The sequence below is a fragment of the Callithrix jacchus genome, chromosome 7 (assembly GCF_049354715.1).
Source record: "Callithrix jacchus isolate 240 chromosome 7, calJac240_pri, whole genome shotgun sequence".
NCBI lineage: Eukaryota > Metazoa > Chordata > Mammalia > Primates > Cebidae > Callithrix > Callithrix jacchus.
In genome coordinates, this window is record NC_133508.1 from 48,761,508 (window position 1) to 48,781,768 (window position 20,261).

Below are 20,261 nucleotides of genomic sequence, written 5' to 3' on the forward strand. Positions count from 1 at the left end.
GGCTTCACCATGTTGGCCAAGCTAGCCTTGAACTCCTAACCTGAAGTGATCCGCCTGCCTCAACCTCCCAAAGTGCTGGGACTACAGGTGTGAGCTACTGCGCCTAGCCAGTGTAGGCTTCTTGAGGTAGGAGAAGGAGGCAGTGGGAGTGCCCCTAGATGTGTAACCCTGCTTGGTGGGTAGGGGCTGGAGAAGGTGACCTTCTCAGGACTCTGCTCGACGTGGGCTACCATAAAGGCACAGGGCAGAACCTCTGTGCATAGATCACAGAACACCGAGCATCAGAGAGGGACCACTCAGCATCAGAGAGGGACCAGGCCTTGCTGCTGTTCCATTCAAGTGCCCCACCCAGGGGCATTTTAGAGATGGGGAAACTGAGGCCGGGGAAAGGAAGTGTCCTCGTCTTTAGCGGCGGCGTCACCAATGTCTCAATAGGTACTGTTGCCCGGCACTTCCCACATGCTTGGGAGGGTGGACACTAAAGCATCCTTCAGCCATACAACGTAGTGAGGGGCGCTGTATTGTTATCCCCATTGCACAGATGAGATCATCAAGGCCCAGAGAAGTGAACTCATTGCATAACTTGTAGGAGAGGTACAGACATTCTCAGCTGCCTCTAAAAGGAGCCAGAGGTTTTCCCGCTAGCTATGCACCACTGTGGCCTGGGACAAGTATCCTCAAGGCCAGCACCGAGTCATCATCGCAGCGCCGCTGCTACCTCCTGCTGGGATCACCATCCCTCAGCCCACCCCCAAGCCAGACGCCAATGTCTTGGGGAGGTGACATAGATTTCGGCAAGAGCCCAGATGAGGGTACAAATCCCAACTCTGCTCCTTGATTACTAACTTATTTTGTGTTTCTGAGCCTCAGCTATGCCCACCTGCCAAATGAGGATTCTTGCCAACACCCACTGCAGAGGGTTGCTCTCAGTGTCAAATGAGGCTGGGCACAGTCGGTGGCTCATGTCTGTAATCCCAACACTTTGGGAGGCTGAGGTGGTTGGATCACGAGATCAGAAGTTCAAGACCAGCCTGGCCAAGATGGTGAAACACCGTCTCTTCTAAAAATACAAAAATTCGCCTGGTGTGGTGCTGTGCGCCTGTAATCCCAGCTGCTCACGAGATTGAGGCAGAGAATTGCTTGAACCTGGGAGGCGGAGGTTGCAGTGAGCCAAGATCTCACCACTGCACTCCAGCCTGGTGACAGAGAAAGACTCCGTCAAAAAAAAAAAAAAAGTCAAATGAGTGTACCTGGCTGGTGCAAGCATCCACGATGCTTACACAGAGCATGGCACACAGGAAGTGCTCCTAGAATGTAGCCCAAGTGAAGTCACATGGCCTCCACTCTCGGCCTCACCCTGGCCTCCCACCCTGCCCTGGGTTCAGAAGAGCTGGGTTTCCCAACAGACAGGAGATTGGGGAGCCTGGTGTTGCCCCACTGGGATCTGTAGCTGCAAAGGGAAGGTGCTCATGGCGTCCCTGGGATAATCGGAGAGGACGCCACCTTAATTCCACCTCCATCAGACCTCCGCCAGAAGACACGACCCTTTCACCTCATCAATATTCAAGAGCTTAACAAAAAAAGCTATAACTAGGGAAGTCAGAAATAATGGAATGCAGTATTGATTATTTTATGGTGCGATTAGGGGTAATTACATCTCTCAAATTTTATTTTAATGTTACTTTCTACTACTTTTAGCCTTTTAAAATTATCCCAAACATCCCCATTTAATGGAACACCCATGCCTTCAATTTCAACGTGAAATACTTTTTTTCTGCTAAAGTGTGACCTCAATATATTTGAAAACATAAATTACACTATGTATAAACCATAAAAAATGAATGATGAATTTAATTCTGGTGAAGCGTGAGGGAACAGGGAGGCAGGCGGGCGGAGGCGCTGTTTATCCAGCGCAGAGGGGACAGTCAGAGGCGGGAGGGGCAGCTGGAGTCAGAAGGGGTGCCTGACCTTCAGGGGCACCTGGAACAGGGCTCAGAGCTCTGGAGGACACAGGCCAGGGAGGGATCAGAGGCTGCGCCTGCCCCATTGCCCTCCCTCCCTGTTGTCAAGTGAGCTCAGGCTAGCTCCCCTGCCCACCCTCCCTGGGAAGTGAGTTCCAAAGTATGTAAGGGGCATAAGCTGGCTCATGCCTCCCAGCCTAACTGTCTGTAGTCGGTAGTGTGGTGTGGTCGATAATGTGCCATGGCTCCATTTTGTGGGTTCCATTTCACCAATGTGCAAACTAAGGCTGAAGGGACTCCCCTAAAGTAGCTGGGCAAATAGTGCTGCAGGGCTGGGAGCTGGCTGCAGATCCAGAACGTGGGACTCTCAGCCCCAAAGCTCCTGCTGTCAAAAACAAGAGCCTGAGCTGGGTGCAGTGGCTCATGCCGGTAATCTCAGTACTTTGGGAAGCCCAGGCAGGCAGATCACTTGAGCCCAGGAGTTCGAGACCAACCTGGGCAACATGCGGAGACCTCATCTCTATAAAAATACAGAAAAATTAGCTGGGTATGGCAGAGCACGCCTGTGGTCCCAACTACCCTACAGGCTGAGGTGGGAGGATCACCTGGACCTGGGGAGGTTGATGCTACAGTGAGCAGTGATTGCACCACTGCACTCAGCCTGGGCAACAGAGTGAGACTCTGTCTCAAAAATAAAGCAGGCCTGGGCCGGGCACAGTGGCTCACACCTGTAATCCCAGCACTTTGGAAGGCCAAGGTGGGCGGATCACAAGGTCAAAAGATCAAGACCATCCTGGCCAACATTGTGAAACCCCATCTCTACTAAAAATACAAAAAAAAAAAAAAAAAAATTAGCCAGGCATGGTGGCACGCACCTGTGGTCCCAGCTACTCAGGAGGCTGAGGTGGAAGAATCGCTTGAACCCAGGAGGCAGAGGTTGCAGTGAGCCAAGATTGTGCCACTGCACTCCAGCCTGGTGACAGAGCAAGACTCCGTCTAAAAAAATAAATAAATAAAATAAAACAGACCTGGTACAGTTGCTCACGCCTATAATCCCAGCACTTTGGGAGGCCAAGGTGGGCAGATCATGAGGTCAGGAGTTTGAGACCAGCCTGGCCAACATGGTGAAACTTCATCTCTACTAAAAAAAAATATATATATATGTATACAAAAATTAGCCAGATGTGGTGGTGCCCCCTGTAATCCCAGCTCCTCAGGAGGCTGAGGCAGGAGAATCACTTGAACCCAGGAGGTGGAGGTTGCAATGAGCTGAGATCATGCCATTGCACTCCAGCCTGCGTGACAGAACGAGACTCCATCTCAAACAAACAAACAAACAGAAGAGCCTGTTGTAACTACCTGTTCGCAAGTGGACATGACTGTGCCCTTGTGAACATCAGGGCAGCAAGCAAAGTAGTTAGGAACACGGACTCTTGAGACAGAGCCCTGGGTTCAAAACCCTGGCCACCTTCTAGGAGTGCCAGGAGGATTCTCTAGCGCTGTAAAGCCCTGAGCGGGTTGTATCGGTTTCTCCCTGGCTTGCCACACTCCTTGCCTGGGGTCTGTGTTTGGGGTGAGGCTGGGGAGCTGAGGTACCTGGGATATGGGGTTTTTTTTTTTTTTTGCGGGTGGTGGAGGACAGAGTCTTGCTCTGTTGTCCAGGCTAGAGTGCAATGGCATGATCTCAGCTCACTGCAAGCTCGGCCTCCCGGGTTCAAGTGATTCTCCTGCCTTGGCCTCCCAAGCAGCTAGGATTACACACATGCACCACTATGCCAGGTTAATTTTGTATTTTTATAGAGACAGGGTGTCTCCATGTTGTCAGGCTGGTCTCGAATCCCGACCTCAGGTAATCTACCCACTTCGGCCTCCCAAAGTGCTGGGATGGCAGGCATGAGCCACTGCGCCCAACAGGATGTGAGTTTACACAAAGTGGCTGAGACCCTCTTCCGAGCCCTCAGGACATGGCCTCCACGAGTTATTTCTGGGCTTCCCTGGTTTCTGCCGTCTCCTTTTCCCTTCCTCTCAGGTGACTGGCAGCTCATTATTGGGGACCCTGCCGCCCCATGGCATCATGAGCCCAGAAGGGCAGGGGTCGCTTTTCCTTGTTCATGCAGCACTTCCAGCAGCTGTGCGTTGTAGGAGCTGGAGAATATGCTGTGAAACGCACTCTGCCATCATGACCTCAGAGAGGCTCGTTTCAATGGTCCATTCTCAGCCTCTCAGCAGCCTTTGTGGCTGGGGCCTCTCCCTCCCCCTACAGACTCTCGTTCTGGTTTCCTAGGCTGCAGGCTCCTGCCTTTTTCCTCTGACTCCCCTGGCTGCTCCTTCTTGCCTCTGTTGTCACTCTTTCTCCCCCTCTTCACCTTGGAGAGCTCATCTTAGGGCCCTCTCCTTTATTGTACTCACTCCGAGGGTGATCATCCTGCTCACAGCTTTTTTTTTTTTTTTGAGACAGGGTCTCACTTTGTTATCCAGGCTGGAGTACAATGGTGTGGTCATGGCTCACTGCAGCCTCAGCCTCCCAGGCTAAATCGATCCTCCTGCTTCAGCCTCCTAAGGAGCTGGGACCACAAGCATGTACCACCATGCCCGGCTAATGTTTGGATTTTTTGTAGAGACAGGGTGTCACCATGGTGCCCCAGCTGGTCTTGAACTGCTGGGCTCAAGTGATTCTCCCGCCTTGGCCTCCCAAAGTGCTGGGATTACAAGTGTGAGCCCCCACACGAGCCCTGCTCACAGCTTTACCACCGTCCAGGCCAGTGCTGTCTGATGAAAACAGAATGCAAGCCTCCAAGGTGATTTTCAATTTTTTTGGTAGCCACATTTTTAAAAAGAGAAATGAATTCAAATACTCTATTTTATCTAACTGAGTACAATATATCCAAAATATTACCATTTCAACTTGTGATTAATACATGAAATCACTAAGTAGCCATTTTGGTTTTTTTCACCCTAAGCCTTTGAAATCTGACTTGTATTTTACATCTGATGGCACACCTCAATCAGACTAGTGGCACTTCTAGAGCTTGCTAACCACTGTGGCTGGCAGCTGCTGTATTGAGCCACATAGAATCTATCTTGACCGTTCTCTTGGCGTTGTCTCCAGCCCAGCTCCTCTTCTCAGATCTGGAGGCACGTGTACTTACTCCTACTCTGAATCTCCTCTTGGCAGTCTAATAGGCTTCTCAGATGCCAACCTCCAAAGCTGAGCTCCTGCTCTTTCCTCGACCGCCCACCCCCCATCCGATTTCCATTATTGCTGCTCTACATTCAAAATACACCCAGAGGCCGGGCGCGGTGGCTCATGCCTGTATCCCAGCACCTTGGTAAGCCCAGGTGGGTGCATCACCTGAGGTCAGGAGTTCAAGACCAACCTGGCCAACATGCTGAAACCCCGTCTCTACTGAAAATACAAAAATTAGGTCCACATGGTGGCAGGTGCCTGTAATCCCAGCTACTCCAGAGGCTGAGGCAGGAGAATCGCTTGAACCCAGGAGGTGGAGGTTGTAGTGAGCTGAAATTTCGCGATTACACTCCAGCCTGGGTGACAAGGGTAAAACTCCATTTCAAAAAAACAAGCGAAATACATCCAGGATCCAACCACTTCCCACCTCCTCCATTGCCACCACTAGGGCCCGCACCACCAACACCTCTCCCCTGGATACCTGCAGTGGCCTCCTCCGTGGTCTCTCCATGTCCACTCTTGCCCTTGCCCCTATAATCTTTGCTCCACCCAGATCCCAGAGTGGTCTTGTTAAAGCCTAAACTGATTGCTGGGGCTGGGTGTGGTGGCTTCCAGCACTTTGGGAGGCCAAGGCAGGCGGATCACTTGAGGCCGGGAGTTCGAGACTAGCCCAGTCAACATCGTGAAAACCCCCACCCCCCCCCACCCCGTCTGTACCAAACATACAAAAATTAGCCAGGCATGGTGGCAAGGGCCTGTGATCCCAGCTACTCCAGAGGCTGAGGCATAAGAATTGCTTGAACCCAGGAGGCGAAGGTTGCAATGAGTCAAGATCACACCATTGCACTCTAGCCTGGGCGACAGAAGTAAGCCTGTGTCAAAAAAATAAAATAAAAATAGCCACCCAGGCACTGTGGCTCATGCCTGTAATCTAGGCACTTTGGGAGGCCGAAGCAGGCAGATCACGAGGTTAGGAGCTCAAGACCAGCCTGGCCAATGTGGCGAAACTTCATCTCTACTAAAAATACAAAAATTAGCCGAACGTGGTGGTGTGCCTGTAATCCTAGCTACTTGGGAGACTGAGGCAGGAGAATCACTTGAACCCGGGAGGCGGAGGTTGCAGTGAGCCAAGACTGTGACATTGCACTCCAGCCTGGGTGACAGAGCAAGACTCCATCTCAAAAAAAATAATAATAATTAATAAATAAATTGGCTCCTATCACACCTCTGCTCACACCCCTCCAATACTTCCTATGTCCCTTAGCATGAAAGCTCAAATCTGCACCTTAGAGCTCAAAAAATAGTAGCCCAAACAAACAGACATGTTCCTGCCTCGGGGCCTTTGCACTATCTGCCTGGGCTTTCCCACAGCCATCTACAAGGTCTTTCTTAGTAGCAGTGCCGTTTTTCTCTCACCTCCTACCACCTCCTTTATTCTCTCTGCAGCACTCATAACTGTCTAATATGTTACATTATTTATGTAGTTTTTGTTAATTTTTGTGGGAGACTCACCACCTCCCTGGCGGGGCTATCACCTCCATGAGGTCAGAAATTTTTTTTGCTTTTGTGGGTTTGTTCACTGCCCCACCCCAGCGTCCACATGGACGATGACTGGCAGGTGTCATCCATTCAAACACATGTGATGGGCGCATAAATAAACAGTTCCTTGTAAATGGTTGAACCAAGACCATTTATGAAATTCTGCTTATTTGAAATGTCACCTTTATTCTAAACTAATCTTTCATATAAATGGGCCAGTTCTTGTCCATTGATGAATTTATCTGATCTCATTCCAATACTGCACTGTATGGATTACTATGAATCCGTAGTGTTTTGCCAACTGTTGGGGCTATTCTCCTTCAAAAAATTGTTTTCAATATTATTATGCATTTTCTTTTATTATTTTATTTTTTCTTTTTCTTTCTTTCCTTTTTTTTTTTTTTTTTTTTTTTTTTGGAGACAGAGTGTTGCTTCTACTTCACAAGTAGCTGGGATTACAGGCGTGCACCACCACACCCGGCTAATTTTTGTATTTTTCATAGGGACTGGGTTTCACCATGTTGGCCAGGCTGGTCTTGAACTCCTGGCCTTAGGTGATCTGCTAACCTTGACCTCCCAAAGTGTTAGTATTACAAGCATGAGCCATCAAACCCAGCTTGATTTTTTATTTTTATTATTTTGGAGACATGGTCTCACTCTGTCACCCAGCCTGAAGTGCAGTGGTGTGATCTTGGCTTACTGTAGCCTCAACCTCCTGGGCTCAAGCCATCCTCCTGCCTCAGTCCCCTAAGTATCTGAGACTTCAGGTGAGTGCCACCATGCCTGGCTAATTTTTTTTTCTGTAAAGACTGGGTTTTGCCATGTTGCCCAGGCTGGTCTCGAACTCCTGAGCTCGAGCAATCTGCCCCCATTGGCCTCCTAAAGTGCTAGGATTGCAGGTGTGAGCCACCATACCTGGCCAGAACAATGTGTTAATATCTGAATTTAAACATCTGACCCAGGAATGCCACTTCTAGGGCTCTCTTTTCCAGAAAGACTTGTTTGGGTGGGCAAAGATGTAGGTAAGGGTGTTTGTAACTTTGCCTTTTTTAATAGAAAATATTTTTGATCCCAGCTACTTGGGAGGCTGAGGCAGGAGAATTGCTTGAACCTGGGAGGCGGAGGTTGCAGTGAGCCAAGACTGAGCCATTGCACTCCAGCCTGAGTGACAGAGTGAGACACTGTCTCAAAAAAAAGAAAGAAAATATTTTTGAAAAAACATAAATGTCTAACAATCAGAGATTGGATAAATACTATGGCATTGCCACACTGTGGAACCCTGAACAGCTACTAAAAATAGTGAGGTCAATGTACGAGAATCTGTAAATATCATGGAACTATCTCCAAAACAGGCTGTCAAGGGCAAAGAAGCACATCGGAATAACAAATGTGGTGTGATATCATGTCATTCATATAAAAGATAATTAAGATATTTGATAAAGGGCAAAGGATTTGAACAAACATTTCTCCAAAGAATCTATACAAACATCCCATAAACGAGAGAAAAAATGCTCACCACCACCAGCCACCAGGAAAATGCAAATCCAAATAACAAGTACCACTTCATACCCACTAGGTTGGTTATAAGCAAAAAGACAGATAATAGCAAGTGTTGGCAATGGTATGGAGAAATGGGAACCTTTATACATTGCTGGTGGGGTTGTAAATGGTACAACCACAGAACGGTCTGGCAGTTCCTCAAAATGCTAAACATCGGGTTATCATATGAGCCAACAATTCTACTCCTGGGTATATACTCAAAATAAATGAAAAAGTTTTGTTGGCTGGGCGTGGCTCATGCCTGTAATCCCAGCATTTTGGGAGGCCAAGGTGGGTCCATCACTTGAGTTCAGGAGTTCAAGACCAGCCTGGCCAACATAGTGAAACCCCGTTTCTACTAAAAATACAAAAATTAGCTGGGTGTGGCAGAGGGTGCCTGTAACCCCAGCTATTTGGGAGGCTGAGGTATGAGAATCTACTAAATCTACTTGAATCGGGGAGGTGGAGGTTGCAATGTGCCCAGGATGGCACCACTGCACTTCAGCCTGGTCCACAGGGTAAGACTGTCTCAAAAAAAAAAAGTTTTGCCCACACAAAAACTTAACATAAGAATGTTCACAGAAACATATTCATAGTAGCCAAAAGCAGCAACCCAAACGTTCATCAGCTGATGAATGAGTGAGTAAAATGTGGTATACCCATACAATGGGCTATTGTTTAACAACGTAAAGGAACGCAATACTGCAATTACATGCTGGGACATGGGCAAACCTTGAAAACACAGATTTCAGTGCAAAAGCAATACACAGAGATGTATGATGGTCTGTTTCGATTTTTATGAAATATCCAGAATAAGCAAATCCAGAGACAGAAAACAGACTGGTGCTTGCCTAGGGCTGGATGCTGAGAAGGGAATGAGGCGTGATTGCTGGTGATCACAGGGGTTCTTTTAGGAGTGATGAAATGTTCTAAAATTGCGTGATCATGGCCGCACAATTCCACATATACTAAAAATCATTCACTTTCACACTTTATTATTGTGATTGAGACAAGGCCTCATTCTCTTGCCTAGGCTGGGGTGCAGTGGTGTGATCATAGCTCACTGCAGCCTCCAACTTTTGGCCTCAAGTGATCCTCCCATATCAGCCTCCCCAGTAGCTGGGACTGCAGGCACACATCACGACACCCAGCTAACTTTTGCATTTTCTGTAGAGACTGAGTCTTGCTATGTGGTCCAGGCTGGTCTTGAATTCCTGGCCTCAAATGATCCTCCCGTCTCAGACTCCCAAAGTGCTGGAATTACAGGCAGCAGTCACTGCACCCAGTTGAATTTTACACTTTAAATCAGGTGAACTGTGCGGCATGTAAGTTGTATCCCAATAAAGCTGTTTTTTAAAGAGATAATTAAGATGCTTGCAGGTGATACTTTCTCACTGGTTAATCATAGTCCAGGGAGTGGATTCTCACCCACAGGTCAAGTCTCACCCACGGTCTCCTTTAACATCTGTGGTGAATGATCTACGATGAACAAAATCTCAAAAGTTTAAATATCAGGATCAGGATCTTGATTTTTCCTTTGCCGCAGGCTCCAGTGTAGCTCAACTGGGCAGTTCCTGGTGTTGCCTGTATTTAAAATTTTGATACGTTGTTCATCAGGAAAATTTTTGCATTAATTGTGCTTTTAAAAAGTATTGCTGGCCCGGCATGGTGGCTCACGCCTGTAATCCCAGCACTTTGGGAGGCCGAGGCAGGCAGATCACCTGAGGTCAGGAGTTCAAGACCAGCCTGGCCAACGTGGTGAAACCCCGTCTCTACAAAAATACGAAGATTAGCCGGGCATGATGGCTGATGATGGGTGCCTGTAATCCCAGCTATTCTGGAGGCTGGTGGGGGCGGGGGGAAGAATCGCTTGAACCCGGGAGGCGGAGGTTGCAGTGAGCTGAGAGCGTCCCACTGCACTCCAGTCTGGGCGACAGAGCGAGGCTTCCGTTTCAAAAAAAAAAATTTTTTTTTTTGCACAAAAGTATATTTATCTTGATTTCTGAGGGGTTTTTGGCGCCCCCTGAAGTTTTGCACTAAGTGACCCATTCGCTCACTACCCAGGTCCCCGCCCAGGATCACAGGATTTGTGACCCTGGCCTTGGTCTTGTCCCTAAAGCCGTCACTCGGGTCTCCCAGGCGAGAGGGGCGGGAGGCTCCAGACGCCCGAAGCCCGCAGCTTACCGCCCGGGGCGGCCGAGCGGTCCCGGGGAGCGCCCTGGAGAGACAGACAGAGAAGCGGAGGCGGGTACCGGGGTCCCCACTGGAGAAGAGGCGCAGGAGGGAGGCGAAAGGAGGCGCAGGAGGGAGGGGAAAAGAGGCCGGGGTCTGGCCCCAGCCAGGAGGGCGGAGGCGCGCGGGTGGGCGCGGCCGGGGGTCCCGGACCGGCCGCCCCTCCCCACCCGCCCTCCCCACCCCCGGCGCGGGAGGCCCCAGCTCGGCAGTCGGCAGCGCCCGGGGGAGGGGGCGCCGTGGGGGCTCCCGGCTGCCCGCCCGCCGCCTGATGCGTATCGACCGGCGCCCGGGGTCGGCGCGGGGGCACCAGCTGCCGGCGGGCGGGGCGACCGCACATTAGCGCGGCCGGGACCACTCGCCCGAACGCGGGCCGGGCAGCCCATTAGACGCCCCCGGGCGGCCGGGCGACCACCGCGCGGGCGGGGCGAGGCTGGCTCCAAGCAGGCGGCCTCGGGGCTGGCGGGTGGGCTCTGCGGGCACAGCAGGGGTGCCCGGCACGGCCCGACGGGCGAGGCTGAAGACCCCTCGGAAGCCCCGGCACGCCCGTCCTAGCCGGCGGGCTCCCTCGGTTTCCCGAACCGCGCTCGGACCCCCGCCTGCCATCGCTCCTCACCAAGACTAACCCACTGCGCTCCAGCCTCCAGGCCTTTGCCCTCGCTCTGCCCTCTGCCAGGGACGCCCCTGCCATCGCTCCTCACCAAGCCTAACCCCACTCATTCTCTGGCTCCCTGCTTATGAGCGGGTTCCTTGAGGAGATGGCCCCGACACCCCAGATCCCGCTGCTGGCCTTGCCCTTCCTCAGCTGACCCCACGAAAGCACCCGGCTCCCCTGCACCTCAGGTGTAAACACAGAAGCAGCAGGAGCCAAAGCCCACAGGTGCGCTGACAGGAAGGATCGGATTCCCTCTTCTGATCCCTGGAGCAGCAAAGTGTTGGGCAGAATTGGGGCTGAATTAGAATCTACCACTTAACAGCTGTCTGAACTTGGGCAAGTGACTTAACTTCTCTGGGCCCAGTTCCCACGTCTGCAGCTTCATCAGGGCCTGAGAGCAGGGGAAGGCCCATATGGACCCTGACCCCCCAGAGATCAGTACCCAAGCCGAGGAGGGGACTGGAAACCCATGAGGAGAGGTTTTGAGTGCACTGTGGAGTCTCCAGTGGGGTGTGGGGCAGACAGGAAGCAGACCATCCTCCAGTACTGCTGCTAGGGGCCTGGAACCGGGACACTCCACTCCGGCAACCTGGCAATCTAATGGCAGATGGCACCTCCCATCTAAGGCCAGCACCTCCCGCGGCCCTGGACCCATCCTTCTCATTCCATGGGGACAGCGCTCCAGCTTCATTTCAAGCAGCAGGAGCTGTCCCTGTCCTGGGCTGTTTCTCATCAGCCTCACTTCTCCCTTGCCCCACTTCCCCTCTGCTCAGGGAGCTCGGGTTCCTCCCCCGCCACCCTCTATGCCACTAACTGCTCTAGTCCAGGGTCCAGGTAGCAAAGTCCAGTCATCAGCTCGCAGCCCTTGGTCTATGGGTCCTCGGTGCACTGAGCCCAGTGGTCCCTCTGCCCTCCTAAACGCCTGTTCCTTATTTGGCTGCTCTGCCCCGGCTGCCCCTTCCAGTCTCCTCTGCAACTTCCTCTTCCTTGTCCCCCACCATAAACCCTCAAGGGTGCTCTGACTCTTCTCCACATCACCCCTCCCTCCAAGATCCCCTCTGTGCCTCCACTAAACACCAATCATATGCCGACAATTTCTAATTTTTTTTTCTTTTTTGAAACAGAGTGTTGCTCTGTCACCAGGCTGGAGTGCAGTGGCACAATCTTGGCTCACTGCAACCTCTGTGCTCTCAGGTTCAAGTGACCCTCCTGTCTCAGCCTCCTGAGTAGCTGGGACTATAGGTGGGTGCCACCATGCCCATCTAATTTATTTTGTGTGTGTGTGTGTGTGTGTGTGTGTGTATATATATATGTTTGAGACAGAGTTATTTCGCTTTTGTTGCCCAGGCTAGAGTGCAATGGTGCGATCTCGGTTCACCACAATCTCTGCCTCCTGGGTTCAAGTGATTCTCCTGCCTCAGCCTCCTGAGGAGATGGAATTACAGGCATGCGCCACCACGCCTGGCTAATTTTGTATTTTTAGTAGAGATGGGGTTTCACCATGTTGATCAGGCTGGTCTCAAACTCCTGACCTCAGGTGATCCACCCACCTCGGCCTCTCAAAGTGCTGGAATTACAGGCGTGAGCCACCACACTCGGCCCAATTTTTTGTATTTTTAATAGAGATGGGATTTCACCATGTTGGCCAGGATAGTCTTGATCTCTTGACCTCATGATCCACCCACCTTAGCCTCCCAAAGTTCCAGGATTACAGGCGAGAGCCACCGCACCCGGGCGACAATTTCTAAACTTCGGTCACTCAATCCTCTCCCCAGAGCCTCGGGCATGTCCATAGTCTGTCTGCTCCACATCTGCACTTGAAGAAGAGATGGTGCTGCCTCCAGCTCATACAGCCCTCAGCCAGTCAGGAGAAAGTGACTTTCTAAAGCAAAAGAAATTTTCGTAAAAACTTGGCACAGCACAGTATTCCATCCAATGGCAGGAAGGCTGCACAGGAGAAGGCAGAGCACCCCTGTTTGTTCCAAGCTGGGCCAGGCAGCCCCAGACTGGCCCTTGCAAAGGAACGGGGAGGGGCACTGGCTCTGGGGTTTAATCAGTAGCATCCAGCTTCAGTTCATCTGAACAGCAGTTCCACAACTCAAACTTCTTGTTCCCTCTGTGGCCAGAGCCTATGCATCCGTTAGAAGCGGTGCCGGGGTTGGGGATGGCAGTGCCCCCAGACTCACCCCCTTAGCTTGGCCTGGGTTGGCTGGAAAGTAGCTTTCCTGGGGATAGCAGCCCAGGCCAGGCACACACTCCTGCTCCCTTCCACCAGGTACTAAGGCAACAGTCACACTCAGACCACTCCCCTCACCACCCCTGCTCCGTGACGCAGCCTTGACTGCTTTAGACTTGGATGGAGGTGGACACTGGCCTTCCCAGAGAGGCTGTGAGCGAGAGAGCATAAATGCAGCATAACACCATCCTTCACCTGTGTGCAGGACCTGGAAGGTAGACAGGCCTCTGATCAAAACGAAACCCCCTTGGTTATGCTGCCCTGTGTACAACCTGTGCAACCTTACCTGACAGTCCTGCTAATAGGTTCCTGTCTTAGTCAAGATGAGATTAAATATGCTGTTGTAACAAACAACATCAAAATCTCAGTGTCTTAGAACAATAAAGGCTTATTTCTTTCTGATGATACATGTCCAGGGCAGGTCGGCTGGGGGCTTTCCTTCATGAGTCACTCAGTACCCCAGGTTAATGGAGGTTACACCTCAGTACCTCCTCCTTAGGCAGCCTCAGGACAGAAGCTTTGGAGTTGGAGGTGATTAAATGCCCTGACCCAGAAATCACACATTTGACTCCCACCCACACCTCTCTGGTCAGAGCTAGTCTCATGACCACAATGTGGCAACTAACTTCAATGTGGCAACCTGTGCCGTCCTCCTATGCACCCAACAGAGAGCAGGATAGCAAGCTCTCAGTGACGTCTCCTCACTCCCAAACATAAAATGTTCCAACCACATTCCTCCCAGGCTTCTCAGCTGTGCCAATGGCATCTCCCCCTCTCCAAGGCTTGGCCATTTGGATTCCTCTCTTTTAAAACTATCCCACAGCTGGCAGGGTGTGGTGGCTTACACCTGTAATCCCAGCACTTCGGGAGGCCAAGGCAGGTAGATCACCTGAGGTCAGGAGTTCGATACCAGCCTGGCCAACATGGTGAAACCCCATCTCTGCTATAAATGCTAAAAAATTAGCCGGGTGTGGTGGCACATGCCTGTGGTCCCAGCTGCTCGGGAGGCTGAAGCAGGAGAATCTCTTGAACCTGGGAGGCAGAAGCTACAGTGAGCCAAGATCGTGCCATTGCACCCCAGCCTGGGCAACAAGATGAAACTCTGCCTTAAAAAAAAAAAAGTCCCATAGCCAAGTGATTTGCAAACCCTGTAAATTTTGTTTTCAAAATTCCTCCCCAAGGAAACTCTTCTTTCCGGCCCACACTACCTGCCTGGTCAGAGCCACTATCATCCTTGGGGATCCAGCAGCCTCCAAGATTCTACCTTTGCCCTCTATGGAAAGTCTCCACCCAGCAGCCAGAGGGCTCCTGGTAGACATAAGCTGAATCACGTGGCAGCTCTGCTTCAAACCCTCCATGGCTCCCACCAGGATCAGAGAAAAGCCGAAGCCACCCCAGCAGCCCCCAGAGCCCTGCCATCAGCGTCTCCTCCATTATCTCTCTCATCTCACCTCCTCCCACCTCACTGCTCACTCTACTCTGGCCCACTGGCCTCCCTGCTGCTCCTAGGACAGTAGGGCCACTCTGCCCCGGGGACTTTGCAGTTGCAGGTGCCTCTGCCTGGAGGGCTCTCCTTTCAGATCTCAACAGGGCTCTCTCCTTCACCTTCTTCAAGTCTTGGCATGAATGTCTCATTCTCCAGGAGGCCTTCCCTGATTTCCCTATTTGAACTTGGATGCCCACCCCTGTACTCCCTCTACCTTTCTTTCTTTTCTTTTCTTTCTTTCTTTATTTGCTTCTTTCTTTCTCTCTCTTTCTCTTTCCTTCCCTCTTTCCTTCCCCCTCCCTCCTTTCCTTCCTCTTTCTCTTTCTTTTCTTTCTCTCTCTTTCCCTCCCTCCCTCCCCTCCTTCTTTCCTCTTTCTCTTTCTTCTTTCTCTTTCCCTTTCTTTCTTTCTCTCTCTCCTTCTCTTTATTTCTTTTTTATTTTTGAGACGGAGTCTTACTCTGTCTCCCAGACTCCAGTGCAGTGTCGTGATCTCAGCTCACTGCAACCTCCGCCTCCTGGGTTCCAGTGATTCCCGTGCCTCAGCCTCCCGAGTAGCTAGGATTACACGTGTGCATTATCATGCCTGGCTCATTTTTTTGTATTTTTATAGAGACGGGTTTTCACCATGTTGGCCAGGCTGGTCTTGACTTCAGGTGACCTGCCCACCTCGGCCTCCCAAAATGCTGGGATTACGGGCATGCGTCACCATGCTCCGCCCCCTCTACCTCTTTCCTATCACATTTTTTTTTTTTTGCCAGGGGACTTGCCACCTTTCAACAATGTAAAGATTATACTTACTGTGTTTACTGTCTGTTGCCCCAGCTAGAATGTAGGGCAGAGATTTTTATCTGTTTGGTTTACTGCTACGTACCTATCATTTGTAATAGTTCCTGGCACCAAGTAGGTCTCAGTAGATATTATCAATGAATGAACACACCAAAGCGTGGAGCAGGGGCTAAGAGCTCAGGCTCTGGAACCCGACTGCTGGTTCAAGAACCAGCTTTGCCACATTCTGTGTGATTTGGCGCAATTCACTTGACTTCTCCGACCCTCAGTTTGCTCATCTGTACGATGGGAATAAGAATAGTACCTACTGGCCAGTCACAGTGGCCCACACCTGTAATCCCAGCCTTTGGGAAACTGAGGCAAGCAGATCACTTGAGGTCAGAAGTCCAAAACCAGCCTGGCCAACATGGTGAAACCCTGTCTCTACTAAAAATACAAAAAAATTAGCTGGTGTGGTGGCGGGCACCTGTAATCCCACCTATGCAGGAGGCTGAGGCAGAGACTTGCTTGCACCTGGGAGGTGGAGGTTGCAGTGAGCTGAGATCGCGCCACTGCACTCCAGCCTGGGAGACAGAGTGAGACCCTGTCTCAAAAATATAAATAAATAAATAAAAATGGTAGCTACCACAGGAATTGTAAATGTACCTGGCATAGACACGCTTGCTATACGTTGGCAATGACTATTTTAAACTTTGAGCTTATAAATTTGACTTCTATCCACTTGTAATAAAGAAATAGAGACTGTTCTGATTATGGGCAAAGATTTACATATAGTAGCTTCCTCATGGTGTTTCTTTAATAGAAAATGTTGATAGCAATCCAATTTCTGAGAAAGTGAGATTGGTTGGCCAGGCACTGTGGCTCATGCCTGTAATCCCAGCACTTTGGAAGGCTGAGGCAGGTGGGTCACGAGGTCAGGTGTTCGAGGCCAGCCTCACCAACGTAGTGAAACCCTGTCTCTACTAAAAATACAAACAATTAGCCAGACTTGGCTGCGGGAGCCTATAACTCCAGCTACATGGGAGGCTGAGGCTGGAGAATTGCTTGAAACTGGGAGGCGGAGGCCGCAGTGAGCAGAAATCATGCGCCACTGCACTCCAGCCTGGGTGACAGAGTGAGTCTCCATCTCAAGAAAAAAACAGTGGAATTGGTTGAATAAAATATGGGTACACCTTTTGAAGGAACACTAGGCGGCCACCAAAATTCCAGTTCTCAAAGAATATTTACTTATTTATTACTTCTGTTTTCTTTTGAGACAGGGTCTTACTCTCTTGCCCAGGCTGGAGTGCAGGGGTGTGAACACAACTCACTGTAGCCCCAACCTCCCTGGGCTCAACTGATCCTCCCACCTCAGCTTCCTAAGTAGCTGGGACTACAGGTATACGCCAACACGCCCAGCTAATTCTTGTATATTTATTTTGATAGAGACAGGGTTTCACTATGTTGCCCACGCTGGTGTCAACCTCCCGCCTCCGCCTTCCAAAGTGCTGGGATTGCAGGTGTGAGCTGCCACCTGAAGTCCCAGTACTTTGGGAGTGGATATCTGGTTGGTTGTTTTACTATTATTCTTTAAACTGTACCTATACTCTTTTGCATGTATTAAGTAAATCATAAAATGCAGGAAAAAAGCAGAATATGAAACTATATGATCCTATGACTTCATATTGATCCTTAAAAAAAATAATAAAAAGTTATATTAATTCAGATTTACACGTTTTTATCCATTCCCCTAACCCCTACACATTCATAGAAAAAAAAAAAAGAGTGGATGGTGAGATATTGAAGGATTGGAACATTCTTTTGTTCTTTTGTTCTTTTTTTTTTTTTGAGATGGACTCTTGCTCTGTCGCCCAGGCTGGAGTGCAGTGGAGCAAGCTCGGCTCACTGCAACCTCCACCTCCTGGGTTCAAGCAATTCTCCTGCCTCAGCCTCCCAAGTCTGTTGGATTACAGGCATGTGCCATCACGCCCAGCTAATTTTATTTATTTATTTTTATTTTTAGTAGAGACTGGGCTTCACCATGTTGGTCAGGCTGGTCTCGAACTCCTGACCTTGCGATCCACCCGCCTCGGCCTCCCAAAGTGCTGAGATTACAGGTATGAGCCACTGCGCCCAGATGGAACATTCTTTTCTATTCCTTATTATATTTTCCATATTTCTTACACTGAACACAGAAATTGCAATGCTCAAGTAATCAGGAAAAGGGGAATTTTTAAGGATTTAGGTCAGCATTTTCCAAACGCTATTTCCACAGCACGTTATTGTAATAATAGGTGGCCGAAACCAAGATTCTGAAGGGTCAGGAAGGTTTGCCAATGATCAGGTAAAGAGAACAGAAGCAGTCGGGCTCAATGGCTCATGCTTATAATCCCAGCACTTTGGGAGGCTGAGATAGGTGGATCACTTGAGGTCAGGAGTTCTAGACCAGCCCATATTTTTAGTGAAACCCCATCTCTGCTAAAAATACAAAATTAGCTGGGCCTGGTGGCGGGCACCTGTAATCCCAGCTACTCGGGAGGCTGAGGCAGGAGAATCACTTGAACCCTGGAGGTGAAGGTTGCAATGAGCTGAGATCACACTATTGCACTCTAGCCTGGGCAACAAGAGCGAAACTCCATCTCAAAAAAAAAAAAGAGGGAGAGAGAACATAAGCATGAGGACAAACTATGGTGGCGGGACAAGAGTTAGGAAGTTTCTTTTGCTCTTTGACCCAGCATTGGTTGAGTGCAGATGAAACTGTAACCAAACAAGGCATGATGCTTCCAAAAAAGTATTGCAAACAACAGTAGCGGCTCCACAGGGAAGGCAGGGAGATTCAATAGTTACAGTGAAAGCTGGAGATGAAGTTATTCTCCCAGAATACAGAGGCATGCAACAAGTATTCTTTCTTTTCTTGCCCTTTTTTTTTTTTGAGACAGGGTCTCACTCTGTCGCCCAGGCTGGAGTGCAGTGGGGCAAGCTCAGCTCACTGCAACCTCTGCCTCCCGAATTCAAGTGATTTTCCTGCCTAAACCTCCCGAGTAGCTGGGAGTACAGGCGCATGGCACCATACCCAGCTAATTTTCGTATTTTTAGTAGAGACGGGGTTTCACCATGTTGGCCAGGCTGGACTCCAACTCCTGGCCTTAAGTGATCCATCCTCCTGGGCCTCCCAAAGTGCTAGGATTATGGGCATGAGCACCACACCCAGCCGTCTTTTTCTTTTAATTTCGTTGTTTTTTTTTTTTTTAATTTTCTTTATATTCCTGTATTTATAAAGCAGTAATTATTATAGGAAGAAGAAACTTAAGTATCCAGCCCATATTGTCAACCAAGAAGTTAGGTGAGTTTTTGCTTTATCTTTAAGGTTTTAGATGAAGAGACACTTGGGGTGAGGTATGCGGGAAGGGGTGAGGAGCTTCCATGCCCTCTCTGGGTGTGCCACCCTCCAGCAACCTCCACTTACTCAGAGATCCGGAAGCCAATAAGGACCACTTCTTATTTAGAGATGGTGATATTATTGGGATGTATGTGCACTGAAATTAATTGCTTATTGAAATGGCATCATATGAAACTGCCCATTCCACTGCAGTTCTGAAATTTTCACCGTGTACATAATTTGTATGTCTCTCTTTTGTAAGAAACTAATAATATCTAAACCAAAAAGACAGAGTCCAAGTATTTTCACGAATCCATGGAGTTTCACTTCTGAAGGACTTCTCGGAGCCTTTACAGTCACACTCACCAAGGATCAGTCAGCAGCGTGTCGTGGGTGTAGTGGGAGAGGAAACAGAAGTAGCTCATGATGAATACCTGGGTATCGAGTGGGGCTGGGGATGCTTCAGTGCCATCTGTACCTGTGATGGGCCTCTGAGGGCTGCTGTGGTCTCTCCAGGCTTCCCAAGACAGAATCTAAAAGGGGGTCCTGCGTCAGTCTCTTTGGATCCCCTCTGCAAGCCTCTGCCCCCCTGGATGTCCTTCCTCTGCACTGACCGAGACCCAACCCTCCTGGAAGCACAAGCCACCCTCAGTCTCATAAGCTCCAGTGGCATTGACTAAGCTTGGGGTTACTGGTGCCCCTCACCATGATTTCGTGACTTTATTTGGATGCTTTTCTGCATGACTGGAGGGTGATCTGTCCTCCCAGCTGACTTGCAAGGTCCCTGGAGGCGAGGCTGGCTGTGGGGACTTCCCCTGGGTGTCATGTAGCACTGGGCGCAGCCTGGACACACTGCAGACCCACAGCAAGCACTGCACTGGGAAACCCACCCCCACAACCCCTTCCAGCTAACCTCTGCTCCCAGAGGAACTCACAGGTGGCTCACATCTGTAATCCCAGCACTTTAGGAGGCCAAGGAGGACGGATCACCTGAGGTCAGAAGTTCGAGATCAGCCTAAACTAACCAACATGGAGAAACCCCGTCTCTACTAAAAATACAAAAAAAAAAAAATTAGCCTGGTGTGGTGGCGCATGCCTGCAATCCCAGCTACTCGGGAGGCTGAGGCTGAAGAATCGCTTGGACCCAGGAGGCAGAGGTAGCGGTGAGTCGAGATCGAGCCGTTGCACTCCAGCCTGGGCAACAAGAGCAAAACTCCATCTCAAAAACAAAAACAAACAAACAAACAAACAAACAAAAAGTACTCCATGATTCTCATTCCA